Genomic DNA, 16,035 nt, shown 5'->3' on the forward strand with positions numbered 1-16,035 from the left:
CCCCACGCTCTTTAATGTGTACATGTCACCACTGGAGGAAATCGTGACACCTTTTGGTATGAAGGTAGTTATGTATGCCGACGACACTCAACTTGTCGTCTCCCTAAACCAGTCGGCCCAATGTCAGGAAAACCTAGCTACGTGCCTTACGAACATCTCAAAATGGATAAGCGAATCTCTCTTCAAACTTAATGGGGAGAAATCAGAGATTTTACTACTTGGTAATGCACCCAAACTCCCCACTAAGCTTCTATGGCCACCCTGAATGGGAACTCCTCCTGTCCCTAAAAAAGAAATAAAGAGCCTAGGTATCTGGCTCGACCAGGACCTCAATTTCAAGACACACTGCGGGAATATGCTTTGGCCTTTTGCGCATCGCTCGCAAAATACTCCCCCTTATACCCACTCAGTCTAGGAAACTTTTCATTCAGGGCCTCATCATATTAAGGTTGGACTATGGAAATGCCCTACACTTGGGCGCCCCAAAATTGGTCATTAATAAACTTCAATATGTCCAAAAGGCAGCAGCAAGTGCCTAACATGTGTCCTAATGTAACGTAACTGGTGCTATGTAAAGTGCTCTGATACCCTATGTGCTATGTAAAGCGCTTTGATGCCCGATTCGGTTCGGGTCTAGTTTGCGCTATATAAAACTCTGCAAAAAAAATGAAAATAAAAATAAACTAAGATGCTCTGCAAAACCCTCCCTCATCTCACTACACTGGCTTCCAATCCATGAAGGAATTACCTTTAAAACCCTATGCATGAACCACAAAATCCTTCAAGGCAAGGGCACCCCTATTCTGAGACCACTCATCAAACCACATAAGGTTAACAGGCAGCTGAGATCTAACATACTCTCCTTGGCTAGCGTCCCTAGAATTAAAAGATCGCGGTCAGGGAGGCGTCTTTTTCGATACAACGCCCCTAAACTATGGAATGCCCTACGCCTTGACATCAGGAGGGAAACTAATCTGTTGGCCTTCCGCAAGCTACTGAAAACCTGGCTGTTCCCCTGAACCATCCTGCCCTAGGTCTTACATGACGAGTCATAGCGCTGGGACGCCCTCGGGTAGCTACGCACTCTAAAAATCTAATTCAAATTCAAAAAAATTCAAATTCAAGTGATTATCCTGACTTAAAGTAGCTTTAAATGCATCCCACACTTTGGTGCTGAGTCTGTGTTATTGGAAAAACAAAAGATTAATCTTGTGTGTTATTTTCCTACGCCACCTCACATTTTCCAAGTTCAGTTTTTTAAAAGACCATCTTAGGGGTGTTTTCACCCATGAACCTGCTCCTTCTATTCCCACCTTAATTAAGGCATGGTCTGAGAATGCATTCGGGATATGAGCATATGTATTAACCCTTAGGCCATATGAGGTTAAAAAGAAGTCTATTCTGGAGACCGTATCATACTTTGCAGAGAAGCATGAAAAATCTTGTTTTCCTTGGTTCTGAAACGCCATTGATCCATCAAATCTAAAGACTTTTTACAACTAGCTAGGGCCATAGCTACCTGTAACTTGTTTTGCTTTTGAGTCTTCTTAGAGGAATCGACTGATAGGTTCTGAAGAAAATTAAAATCGCCTCTCCATATAATTGGGCCAGGACTACACGAGAGTGCCTGCTTCAGCTGTGGAAGGGGTTCAGGATTATCAAAAACTGGGGCATAGATGGTGGCAAAGGTTAAATTTGATTGATCTAGAGTTCCATTTATAAGGACTCATCTGCGCCCCCCCCCACCCCCCCCCCCCGGTCTGACTGAGTGTTTTTTACTAGGAAGTGTACATGCCTTCCTATGTAAATTCCTAGGGCCATATGTATGAACACATTTTCCCATAGACACAGAATGGGTAAAACCCTTTGATACATCTGGCCCCTACTCCGTTCTGCGCACACCCTGTATTCGCTGAGCACTGGAAACCAGTCCATTTCTTAAAGAGTTTACTAGCATCAGATGCGCTACGGAAATGGGTTTCCTGTAAAAAAATGACATCCGAATTGTGTATTGTAAGCCAACTTTCAATTGCCCGGGCTTTCCGTTTATTATTCAGGCCATTAACATTAAAAAAGAGAATCGTTAAGTTGTCCTTACTCATGGTTATTATGTAAAAATTACTAGTGACTCTGCCAGCTACTATGCAGAGACAGCCCCCAGCCCTGTATGTCTCGACGACACGTATCTTTGTATTTGAAACTGCCTTTCTAAAATATAGGGATTTATTTGCATATAGACGGAGTTCAAAAGTGCAAGAAGTAGAATACAAAATAAGTACGACATATTACATAAAATATTTAAAATGACTAGTGCTGATATGACTCGATAGTGTCTGTAGGAGATAGCAATCTAAAACCCATAACAGATACATATCAATAAAAATTTACAGTCCCAAAAATATATAAAAAGGTGCAAGAGATAACACATGAATGGCAGCAAAGCATACAGTACCCAAAATGTTTAAAGTGATTGATGCAAATGTGACTAACATCTGTAGAAGATAAAAGTCTAAAGTGCACATATATATATAGATAATAATATCATTACCGTACCAAGGATATATAAAGTGACACGTGCTAGCATGAATTGAGAACCACTGGCACAGGCATAAATATCTAAAATACCACTAATCATCAATACTAAATCTCAAGACGGTATAAAGTGCTGCATGCTGAGTACGATCGCACCCATTTTGGGTTCTAAAACAACAACATATCCTAAAGGGCAGGAAAAAAATTTGCTAAATAGTAAAATTAGTGTCTATGTATAGATTTATACTAGAACTATCGCTTGGGTGGGTCAGACCTGCTGGCGTATGCCATAGTTGTATTATACCTGTATTTATTAAGAAGTCTGTACACATGTCACTGGCTATTTTAATATGGACATAGACCATTTTATCCTGCAGGGGAATTGTACTAATTGCCCTTCTTAATAGCTGATTGCTGAAATGCCTGCAAGATCTGCAAAAAACATATAAATCAACCTATGGCAGTCACAAACATCTTAAAGGGCCTCATGTTTTTCCAATATAGGGCACCGGCACAATAGGTCTTCCTATCTAGTTTAACCTTTATCGCGATTTCCATTACAAAAAGACAGCTAATGATTTTATGATGCTTTTTTTTAAGTTCAGATATATTTTATTAACAGTCAAAAAATTCACTTATACAATTAAAGATATCAATGCAAAGAGAAAATATACAATAAAGTACATTTAAAAAAAGACATTCAGAAGGAAATAAACTATAGACAAAACCAGCAATAATAAAATATGCAACAATTATTGATGTATGATGAACTAAAAGATGATAAAATGTTTGTTAATAGAAAATAGATAAAGCAACAAAGGGAACTCATGGAGGTTTAGCGACTTCCTGTTGAAAGGGGGATTTAGGCAGAGAGCGGAGAGCACATGTATCAAAAAAAGAGGTGACTGGATCCCACAGCTGTTTTTGTTTTGGGGCCAAAGCGAGTGTATAAAAAAACGTTGTGTCTAGCCTATGATTGTAACATACAGCGTACCACAAATCCTGAAACGAGAGTTTAGTGAGATCCTTCCAAGCCTTAGTAATATGTTGAAAAGCAACTGCAATAAGCAGGTCAATTATTTTTATGCTGAAAGTGCAGTGATCCCAAATGGGGGAGAGACTACCTAGAAATATATGAGATATGAAAAGGATGTGTCGTGGAGAAGATTTTATTAATTTGAGACCTCACCTTAACCCAAAAAGTGTGAACCGGAGTACAATTGAAAAGCAAGTGTAGCAAATCCGCATGAGGTGCAGAGCAAGTCCAACATGTATGTGACAGGTCGGGTATCTTTTACTGAGAGTAAGTGGGGAAAGGAAGAGTCGATTATAAATGAAAAACAAAGTCTGAATAGTATTTGCAGCCCTGGAGGATTTCCGGAGCCTTACCCACAGCTTATCCCATATCTCAGTAGACCATGAGAGACCTATATCCACTTCCCATGCCTCTTCTGTTTTAGGCTTTGTACGTGGTGATGCTGGTGCGTGTAGCAAAGAATAAATCTTGGATGCCCTAGTCCCTCAAATAAGTAGCTTACGCAATTGAGATATGATAGGAGACTCCTGAGGTGACGTGGAGTGTAACGTGATGTGCTATTCATATGCTGATTGAAGTGCTTGTGTTAATTTGAGGTACCTACCACGAAAAGAGGAAGGGAGATCAAAAAATGACGCAGCTTCTGAGAAAGGAATAATACGAGATTGCTGGAATAGTTGATGTACCCATATGAGACCACGACTTCTCCAAGACTTCCAAAAAAATGGTTTGTTATTTATAAAAATGATAAGTTATGCCAAATAGGTTGGTCAGAAAAGGAGGAAATTAAGGAGGATGGCAGAATTTTAAAAGTGTATTTAAGAATCTGAGTGGAAATAGACTGTGGTGAACGAGTAAAAGAGAGCTATTCCAGAAAAGAGAAAGGGGAAATTTATGGCAATTCTAATGATGTCCACAAGGGAGAGAATGTAGAAGAATCTTCAAACCATCTAGATGCTTAGTTCAATAGAAAGGATTTGTGATACAGAGAAAAATTTGGAAAATTTACCCCACCCTCTGCTTTCTGGCACGTTAATTTAGATATAGACATGCAAGCCTTTTTGCACCCCCATAGGAACGAAGATAAGATGGAGTTAATTTTCTTGAAATGAAATAAAGGGATAGGAAACGGAATATTGGAAATTGTGAATAAAACCAAGGAGAAAGCATAATTTTGATAGTGTCCAATCTACCCCACCAAGGTAAATATAAAGGATGCCATTTTGTGTTAAGGTCCGTCAATTTTTTTAAGCAATCTTCCATGCAACGTGAAACCGTGCCTGAGAGAGTAGGGGTAAAGTGAAGACCCAAATATTTGATATAATTAGGATTCCATGTAAAACCCGAAGTAGTGAAATCCGATTTATAAGTGAATTTAGTTAAGGGTAAAATCTCGCACTTATCTTTATTTAATTTGTAGCCAGAGACAGAGGAAAATGAGTTGACTTCAGTCAAAAAGGCAGGTAACGAAGTCATGGGCTCAGCCAAGAATAATAGAACGTATAACTGAAACGCCAGGCAGACCCCCCCCCATCCCGTCCATGGTCAAAATTAGATATAGAAGTCTTGACACAGAATCTCGAAGCCACCATACCAGCCCTAGAATCGGATCTTGTCCTAGCCGACCAGAAACTTGCCACCTGGATCGAAAAATCCTTAGACCTAGTCCTGCCAAAAAAAACCTCTCCCCCCAAAAAATGGAACATTCAAATCCCCCTGGTTTACGCCAGAGTTGCGTGGCCTAAGAAAACAATGCAAAAAACTGGAACATTTATGGAGAAAGGACTGGTCTATTAAGAGCAAAAGAGATTATAAATTAACCTTGAGGACCTACAAAGCCAGCCTAAAAAGCACCCAACCCGCCTTCTTTGAAGGAAAAATTCAAGCTGCTGTAAATTCCTCAAAGGAAACGTATCGTATCATCAGATCTCTGATGAAAATTCCAGATCCACAACCGATTGCCGATCCCTCTGGCCTAAGATGCAATCATCTGGCTGAGTTCTTCTCCACAAAGATACTTACCATCCTAAAAACACTCCCAACCGGCAATCACAACGTTGATCTCCCCCCCGGTCCCTGCACCAGACTTTCCTTGGCTTGACTCCTTTTCCCAGCTAACCAAGGAGAATTTTCTCACAATTTTAAATTCTATCAAGAGTGGTTCTCCGAACGACCCGGCACCCATTAATATACTTAAATTGGTAACCCCCCACTGTGACCCCCCTCTTCATCAAGTTAATAAACTCATCTCTTGGTCAAGGCATCATTCCTCCCGATTGGAAAAAGGCCACTGTCAGAGCACTGTTAAAAAAACCTCATCTTGACCCCTCAGACCTGGCCAACTACCGACCAATCTCCCTTTTACCTGGCCGAGAAATCTGTTAATCAACAGCTCTCCACCTTCCTTGAATCCAACGGCCTTCTGCGTCTCTCCCAGACAGGATTCAGACCAGGACAGGGAACAGACCAGGACAGGGAACGGACACAGCCCTCATAGCAGTGGTCGAAGAAGCGAGATCCATCTTGGACGCAGGGGGATCAGTGGCAGTGATCCTTCTGGACCTTAGCGCCGCTTTCGGCATGGTGGACCATGCCATTCTTGTCCACCGGCTGAGTAGGGCTGGAGTCACTGGCCTTGCTCTGGCCTGGCTCAAATCTTTCTTGGAGCATAGAACCTTTGAGGTCACTGATGGACACATCTGCTCTAGAGCACTGCCCCTGCAGTGTGGGGTTCCTCAGGGCTCCTCCTTGAGCCCCACGCTCTTTAATGTGTACATGTCACCACTGGAGGAAATCGTGACACCTTTTGGTATGAAGGTAGTTATGTATGCCGACGACACTCAACTTGTCGTCTTCCTAAACCAGTCGGCCCAATGTCAGGAAAACCTAGCTACGTGCCTTACGAACATCTCAAAATGGATGAGCGAATCTCTCCTCAAACTTAATGTGGAGAAATCAGAGATTTTACTACTTGGTAATGCATCCAAACTCCCCACTAAGCTTCTATGGCCACCCTGCATGGGAACTCCTCCTGTTCCAAAAAAAGAAATAAAGAGCCTAGGTATCTGGCTCGACCAGGACTTCAATTTCAAGACACAAGCCAGAAAAACTGCGGGAATATTCTTTGGCCTTTTGCGCATCGCTCGCAGAATACTCCCCCTTATACCCTCTCAGTCTAGGAAACTTTTCATTCAGGGCCTCATCCTATCAAGGTTGGACTATGGAAATGCCCTATACTTGGGCGCCCCAAAATTGGCCTTTAATAAACTTCAATATGTCCAAAAGGCAGCAGCAAGGCTGCTGACTGGCATCAAACTAAGATGCCCTGCAAAACCCGCCCTCATCTCGCTACACTGGCTTCCAATCCATGAAAGAATTACCTTTAAAACCCTATGCATTAACCACAAAATCCTTCATGGCAAGGGCCCCCCTATTCTGAGACCCCTCATCAAACCACAGAAAGTTAACAGGCAGCTGAGATCTACCATACTCTCCTTGGCTAGCGTCCCTAGAATTAAAAGAGCGCGGTCAGGGGGGCGTCTTTTTTCATACCACGCCCCTAAACTATGGAATGCCCTACGCCTTGACATCAGGAGGGAAACTAATCTGTTGGCCTTCCGCAAGCTACTGAAAACCTGGCTGTTCCCCTGAACCATCCTGCCCTAGATCTTACATGACGAGTCATAGCGCTGGGACGCCCTCGGGTAGCTACGCACTCTAAAAATCTAATTCAAATTCAAAAAAATTCAAATTCAAGTGATTATCCTGACTTAAAGTAGCTTTAAATGCATCCCACACTTTGGTGCTGAGTCTGTGTTGTTGGAAAAAAATAAGATGAATCTTGTGTGTTATTTCCCTACGCCACCTCACATTTTCCAAGTTCAGTTTTTTAAAAGACCATCTTAGGGGTGTTTTCACCCATGAACCTGCTCCCTCTATTCCCACCTTAATTAAGGCATGGTCTGAGAATGCATTCAGGATATGAGCATATGTATTAACCCTTAGGCCATATGAGGTTAAAAAGAAGTCTATTCTGAAGGCCGTATCATACTTTGCAGAGAAGCTTGAAAAATCTTGTTTTCCTGGGTTCTGAAAGCGCCATTGATCTATGAAATCTAAAGACTTTTTACAACTAGCTAGGGCCATAGCTACCTGTAACTTGTTTTGCTTTTGAGTCTTCTTAGAGGAATCGACTGACGGGTTCTGAAGAAAATTAAAATCCCCTCCCCATATAATTGGGCCAGGACTACACGAGAGTGCCTGCTTCAGCTGTGGAAGGGGTTCAGAATTATCAAAAACTGGGGCATAGATGGTGGCAAAGGTTACATTTGACTGATCTAGAGTTCCATTTATAAGGACCCATCTGACCCCCCCCCCTCCCCGGGTCTGACTGAGTGTTTTTTACTAGGAAGTGTACATGCCTTCCTATCTAAATTCCTACTCCCTTCTGCGCACATCCTGTATTCGCTGAGCACTGGAAACCAGTCCATTTCTTAAAGAGTTTACTCGCATCAGATGCGCTACGGAAATGGGTTTCCTGTAAAAAAATGACATCCGAATTATGTCTTGTAAGCCAACTTTCAATTGCTTGGGCTTTCCGTTTATTATTCAGGCCATTAACATTAAAAAAGAGAATCGTTAAGTTGTCCTTACTCATGGTTGTTATGTAAAAATTGGCTAGTGACTCTGCCAGCTACCATGCAGAGACAGCCCCCAGCCCTGTATGTCTCGACGACACGTATCTTTGTATTTGAAACTGCCTTTCTAAAATATAGGTATTTATTTGCATATAGACGGAGTTCAAAAGTGCAAGAAGTAGCATACAAAATAAGTATGACTGTCATATTACATAAAATATTTAAAATGACTAGTGCTGATATGACTCGATATTGTCTGTAGGAGATAGCAATCTAAAACCCATAACAGATACATATCGATAACATTTACAGTACCAAGAATATATAAAAAGGTGCAAGAGATAACACATGAATGGCAGCAATGCATACAGTACCCAAAATGTTTAAAGTGATAGATGCAAATGTGACTAACATCTGTAGAAGATGAAAGTCTAAAGTGCAACATATATATATATAGATAATAATATCATTACCGTACCAAGGATATATGAAGTGACAAGTGCTAGCATGACTTGAAAACCACTGGCACTGGACATAAATATCTAAAATACCACTAATCATCAATACTCTATGAATCTCAAGACGGTATATAGTGCTGCGTGCTGAGTACGATCGCACCCATTTTGGGTTCTAAAACAACAACATATCCTAAAGTGCAGGAAAAAAATTTGCTAAATAGTAAAAGCAGCGTCTATGTATAGTTTTTTACTAGAACTATCGCTTGGGTGGGTCAGACCTGCTGGCGTATGCCATAGTAGTATTATACCTGTATTTATTAAGAAGTCTGTACACATATCACTGGCTATTTTAATATGGACATAGACCATTTTATTCGGCAGGGGAATTGTACTAATTGCCCTTCTTAATAGCTGATTGCTGAAATGCCTGCAAGATCTGTCCAAAAACGTATAAATCAACCTATCACTTATACAATTAAAGATATCAATGCAAAGAGAAAATATACAATAAAGTACATTTAAAAAAAGACATTCCGAAGGAAATAAACTATAGACAAAACCAGCAATTATAAAATATGCAACAATTATTGATGTATGATGAACTAAAAGATGATAAAATGTTTGTTAATAGAAAATAGATAAAGCAACAAAGGGAACTCATGGAGGTTTAGCGACTTCCTGTTGAAAGGGGGATTTAGGCAGAGAGCGGAGAGCACATGTATCAAAAAAAGAGGTGACTGGATCCCACAGCTGTTTTCATTTTGGGGCCAAAGCGAGTGTATAAACAAACGTTGTGTCTAGCCTATGATTGTAACATACAGCGTACCACCAATCCTGATACGAGAGTTTAGTGAGATCCTTCCAAGCCTTAGTAATCTGTTGAAAAGCTACTGCAATAAGCAGTTCAATTATTTTTGCTGAAAGTGCAGTGATCCCAAATGGGGGAGAGACTACCTAGAAATATATGAGATATATGAAAAGGATGTGTCGTGGAGAAGATATTATTAATTTGAGACCTCACCTTAACCCAAAAAGTGTGAACCAGAGTACAATTGAAAAGCAAGTGTAACAAATCCGCATGAGGTGCAGAGCAAGTCCAACATGTGAGTGACAGGTCGGGGTATCTTTTACTGAGAGTAAGTGGGGAAAGGAAGAGTTGATTATAAATGAAAAACAAAGTCTGAATAGTATTTGCAGCCCTGGAGGATTTCCAGAGCCTTACCCATAGCTTATCCCATATCTCAGTAGACCATGAGAGACCTATATCCACTTCCCATGCCTCTTCTGTTTTAGTCTTTGTACGTGGTGATGCTGGTGCGTGTAGCAAAGAATACATTTTGAATGCCCTAGTCCCTCTAATAAGTAGCGTACGCAACTGAGATATGATAGGAAACTCCTGAGGTGATGTGGAGTTTACCGTGATGTGCCATTCATATGCTAATTGAAGTGCTTGTGTTAATTTGAGGTACCTAGCACGAAAAGAGGAAGGGAGATGAAAAAATGACGCAGCTTCTGAGAAAGGAATAATACGAGATTGCTGGAATAGTTGATGTACCCATATTAGACCACGACTTCTCCAAGACTTCCAAAAAAATGGTTTGTTAATTATTAAAATCGATGAGTTATGCCAAATAGGTTGGTCAGAAAAGGAGGAAATTAAGGGGGATGGCAGAATTTTAGAAGTATATTTAAGAATCTGAGTGGAAATAGACTGTGGTGAACGAGAAAAAGAGAGGTATTCCAGAAAAGAGAAAGGGGAAATATATGCCAATTCTAACGATGTCCACAAGGGAGAGAACGTAGAAGAATCTTCAAACCATCTAGATGCTTAGTTCAATAGAAAGGATTTGTGATACAGAGAAAAATTCGGAAAATTTACCCCACCCTCTGCTTTCGGGCACGTTAATTTAGATATAGACATGCAAGCCTTTTTGCGCCCCCATAGGAACAAAGATAAGATGGAGTTAATTTTCTTGAAATTAAATAAAGGGATAGAAAACTGAATATTGGAAATTGTGAATAAAACCAAGTGAGAAAGCATAATTTTGATAGTGTCCAATCTACCCCACCAAGATAAATATAAAGGATGCCATTTTGTGGTAAGGTCCGTCAATTATTTTAAGCAATCTTCCATGCAACGCGAAACCGTGCCTGAGAGAGTAGGGGTAAAGTGAAGACCCAAATATTTGATACAATTAGGATTCCATGTAAAACCCGAAGTAGTGAAATCCTATTTATAAGTGAATTTAGTTAAGGGTAAAATCTCGCACTTATCTTTATTTAATTTGTAGCCAGACACAGAGGAAAATGAGTTGACGTCAAAAAGGCAGGTAACAAAGTCGTGGGCTCAGCCAAGAATAATAGAACGTCATCAGCGTATGCCGCCATTTTAATTGTGGACTGCTGTAACATAAAGCCCTTTATGGCAGTATTTTGACGAACGCGTAGTAGGAAGGGTTCTAAGGCAAGATTGAATAAGGAAGGCGAAAGAGGACATCACTGACGAACCCCTCTACCAAGGGAGAAATAAGAAGAAACCCCATCATTTGCCGCGATAGCAGCTCTGGGATGTGAATATAAGAGAGAAATGAGAGTAGAAATTTTTGGGCCAAAGCCGAACCACTTCAATGTTTGGAAAAGATACGGCCACTCGACTCTATCAAAAGCCTACTCTACGTGTAAGGCAGTTGTAGCGAGAGATTGAGAAGAATGAGAAGTCTTAGAAAGTATATCGAAGAATAGTCTAGTGTTATCTGAAAGCAGTCTGCTCTTAACGAAACCAGACTGTTCTTTCCCCAATAAATCTGGTAAGAATGATTCTAAAAGAAGAGTAAAAGTTTTAGAAAAATCTTGTAGTCTATATTTACTAGGGAAATGGGTCTATAGTTTTTGCAGTGTTGTGGGTCTTTGCCAGGTTTGGGAAGAATGCAAATGAGAGCGTCGGAAAAGGAACCTGAGGAAGAACCGGAATCTAGAAAAGTAGAAAGAAGTATACGTAATTTTGGGACAAGTAACGCCGAGAAATGGAGAAAAAATTCCACTGTGAAGCCATCTGGACCAGGGGCCTTATCTTTTTCTAGAGATTTCAAAGCACCAAGAAGTTCTTTCTGAGTTATATCTGATTCTAATGGAGAAAGGTCAGGAGGGGTATCGAAAGGTGACTCAATGCCAGAAAAGTACTGACAAATATCTTGGGTCGTGGAAGTTGCTTCAGAAGAATATAATCTTTTGTAAAATTGAAGAAATTCCTTTAAGATGTCTTCATCCTTATGTCTCAAAACAGAATCTTGACCGTAAATGTTATCTATATTAGTCCTATTCTTCTTGATTTTCAAATAAGTTGCCAATAACTTGCCGGCCTTATTTCGACCCCCATAAATTTAGCACTGGAGCGCAGTAAATAATTGGAAGCATTATTTGTAGTATCCTTGTTAAATTGTAATTTAGTAGCTATAAGCTCATGTAAACACTCTTTAGATTTAGAAGCAAAATAAGAATGTTCCAATTTCCTAATCTTGGAGAAAAGGTCATTAGTGATTTGCTCTGCTTTTTTACGTTTACGGGAGACATACCCAATAATGAAATCTCTAGCGGATGCCTTAAAAGCATCCCACACAACAGGAAAGAGCACCTCGTTGGATTCATTTCGTAGGAAAAAGTCATGAAAAAAAGCAGTGAAGGATGAAACAAAATTAGAATCAAGAAGCAGGGAGTTATTAAAGCACCATTTCCTAGTGAGGGATGATTTCTGCAGAATATCAAGGTGAATGGAAACTGGTGCGTGATCCGAGATCAAAATAGAGCCAATATCAGAGGAAAACAAAGATTGAGAAAGATGATGTGAGATAAAAACGTAATCTAATCGAGGTTGAGTCTGGTGAGGCAGAGAGAAAAAAGAGTACTCTCTGAGCGTGGGATTACATAATCTCCAAGCATCAATAAGTTTAAACAGAGGAATGAGCTGTTTGAAAGAATTATGTGACTTATGAGGAGTATATGGGATAGTAGAGTACCTATCTAAAAAGGGGTCGAAAACTTCATTACAATCTCCTGCCAGAATGAAATTGTCCTCATAATGTTGGGTAATGTGAGGAGATAAAGAAGACCAAAAAGAAGCGTCACCTGTACTTGGAGCGTAAATGTTTAGAAGGGAAACTGGGGTGTTATCCACAACAAATTTAACTAAAACCCATCTACCAAGCTGATCTGCTGAGTTAGCGACTATCTTGACTGAGAGGGATTTATGAAATAAAATGAGAACCCCATTACGCTTTCCGTCTCCCGGAGAAAAAAAGACCTCCCCAACCCAACCTCTTTTGAGTTTGACAGATTCTTCGGGTGAGAGGTGTGATTCTTGTAGACAAGCAATGTCAGTTTTAAGCTTGGCTGCGTGTGTTAAGACTCTCTCCCTCTTTATGGGGGAGTGCAAACCTCTAACGTTCCAGGAAACAATTTTTAAAGGCATTTAACAAGGCACAGAAAGTACATACTAAGCTGGTTAAGGCGAAACAACAATATAAGAGAATCAAAAATGAATGCATAACAATCAATACAATGTATTAAGAATAAACGGCAAAAAACTCTAAAAGTGGGTATACATGAAAAATACATAATACAACATTTTTGTATGCAGAAAAAATTAGGAAAAATCGACAAATAGCATCTAATATAGTAACCAATGAAAAAAAAACATATTCATCAATAACAATTAAAGCAAATGAAAGAGCAAATGATGAAAAACACAAGAGAATGAAGAAAACAGGAGAAAAAGAGAGAGAACAGGAAATCGTCCAGGAAGAAATAAGAGAAGAGGAAAAAGTTGTAAAAAGACTAGAATCCAAGGGATGAGAAGAAGAGGAAAGCAGGAAAAGAAAGAGACATAGAAGAAAGATATGAAGGGAGAAATATGACTTACAGAACATCCAGGACATGTACGGGTAGGGAGGATGGAGGCCACATAGGACAGTGACGGGTTGGTAACTTGTAAGGGAAGGCGGGAAGGAGAGACGACTCGGCAGACTCCAGGAATGTAATGAGGGGAGAGAAAACCCACAGGGCAATGATCTATAAAAATGGAGGCAAAAGAACATATGAAAAACATTAACAACTAGAGATTAGAAATACTAATAAAGATAAAGCATTGCCTAAAAGCAATAAATGCATGTGGACATAACCTTAAGTCAACAATAATGAAACTCAAGTAAAATGAGACCTAGATGCAACATCCATCAAAGTAGAGCTATGAGAATAGAGAAAACTCTTCAATGGGTCCTCATAAGTGGTGGTTTTGTTGTTGAGAGTCACCCTGAAGAGACATGGATGGAATAGACCAAAACGCGCTCCCAGTAAGCGCAGTTGAGGACGTAGGGATAAAAATTCCTTGCGTCTGTCAGTGGTAGCCTTGGCATAATCTTGAGAGAAAAAAAGAGGATTGCCCGACCATATAATTTGCTTAATGGCTCTTGCGGCTGAGAGAATTTTGAGCAAATCAGTGTATTCAGGAAGTAAATGATAACACCCCTTGGTTTCCTGACCGCCAAAGTAGGCATCGCATTAGGAGGGGGGCCCAGATGATGCGCCCTCTTTATATTGATATTGGTGCTATCAGGTAATGAAAGAACTTTTGGTAGGAAAGTCTTGAAAAACACCAGGGAGTGTGACCCCTCTGTCCCCTCCTCAAGGCCATAAATTCATAGGTTGTTCCTTCTATTTCGATTTTCTAAATTTTCGAGTTGTTTATGCATGACTGAGACCTCTGCGCACAACGGGTCAACCTTAGAGACAGACGAATTCAAGGAAATAACATCCTGCTCCAATTGGGCAACACGACCATCTACTGTTAACAATTTGTCCGTGATCGTTTGGAGTGTGGCTCTGGTCTCATCGAAGAAAGGGCGTAGCGCCCTTATTTCTTCCAATAGGATATCTATGGTGGCCAGGTTGGGCTGCTTTGGAGGAGAAGGAGGGTCCTTTTTTAACCTTTTCACAGTGCCTTTAGTAGCTGAGGATATGGACGGATTTGATGATGGCGAGGAATGTTTAGAAGATGACTCCAACAAATCCTCCATTGTAAGGCACTGATATCTGGTGCTCGTATGAATTAGGAATTTACGTGAGGAAGACAAGGGTTTATGCAAGTCCTTTGATAACCTGCCCATCAAGGAAAGGACAAGTTCAAAATAGCACAAGTTGAAAGCAGAAGAAAGCAAATTGATACTCCTCACAGGACACTGTATATATATGAAAAAACTAATGAAAAATAAATGTGACACCAGAGTTTTTGTTTAAAGAGATATGCGAGGAATGTAATAATAAAACAATGAATTAGAGTAAAGATGCAAATGCCACTGGTGCAGAGATAGTGAATTCAAAATCCTACTATGCACATGGCACTGACATATTAAAACACATCATAATGTAGTAATAAGGCAAATTGCAAACATTTACTGTAGAAACCAACCATGTCATAATAGAAAAGGAGGCGAGGAAAAACATGCACACAAATGCTCAAGAAAACATTGTACAAAATCCTCAATACAGTAAATAATGCATAAAGAACCTGTGAGGAACATTATTGAAAGTTCGCTATAACAAAAGTCAATGAAGCATGTAGAAATAGCAAAGCGCCATCTTGAATGAATATGAGATATAAAGCTCCAAAAATTTAGGTGAAAAGATGAAGGTGAAGCATTGCAGGCGGCTGTAGCTGGAATATTGAACGTTAGCACAAAACCAGCTGAGGACTGAAGCAGTACTGAGGAAATGGTAAATAAACATTCTCCTCAAGTATAAATCAAAAGCTGAGCTGTAAAACGGCTATCGTGGTGAAGAGATAGGGAATGACCTCATCAGTTCATTTAAACTTGAAGAATATTTATCAAATGGCAAAAAATGGCAGAAGGGACCATCACTTTAGGAAGCAGCAGCAAAAATAAGGTGGAACTGGCAGAGCGCGTAGCCCCCAACAAGGAAACCGAGCTACCGCTAGGAGCCAAGCTCCGTCAGCGGGGCTCGTAAAATGGCGGCCGCGTCTCCTCAGAAGCAAACTAAATGCGTGTTATGACAATAAAAAAACGCTGAGCATTTAGAGTTAGTCTTTCACCAAAATGAGGCCATTAAAGCACTCGGGCATGAGGAAAGTGTCACAGGAGAAGCTGCTCGCAACAAGCGTATGCAAACCGGATTACCGCTCCGTCAGCGGGGTTCGGGAAATGGCCGCAACCTCACCAGGCTCCGCCAAATATTCGGAGTATGAAAGCAGACCTTCTTGGCCTCGTAGGCTTCAGCAAAGGAGTGACTCTAACACTACATTCCTTCCCACAGCTGTTCACCTAATTTGGCATCTCAAATAACAGAAAGGAGTCACGCCATG

Source organism: Lissotriton vulgaris, chromosome 3_2 (genome assembly GCF_964263255.1).
Source record: "Lissotriton vulgaris chromosome 3_2, aLisVul1.2, whole genome shotgun sequence".
NCBI lineage: Eukaryota > Metazoa > Chordata > Amphibia > Caudata > Salamandridae > Lissotriton > Lissotriton vulgaris.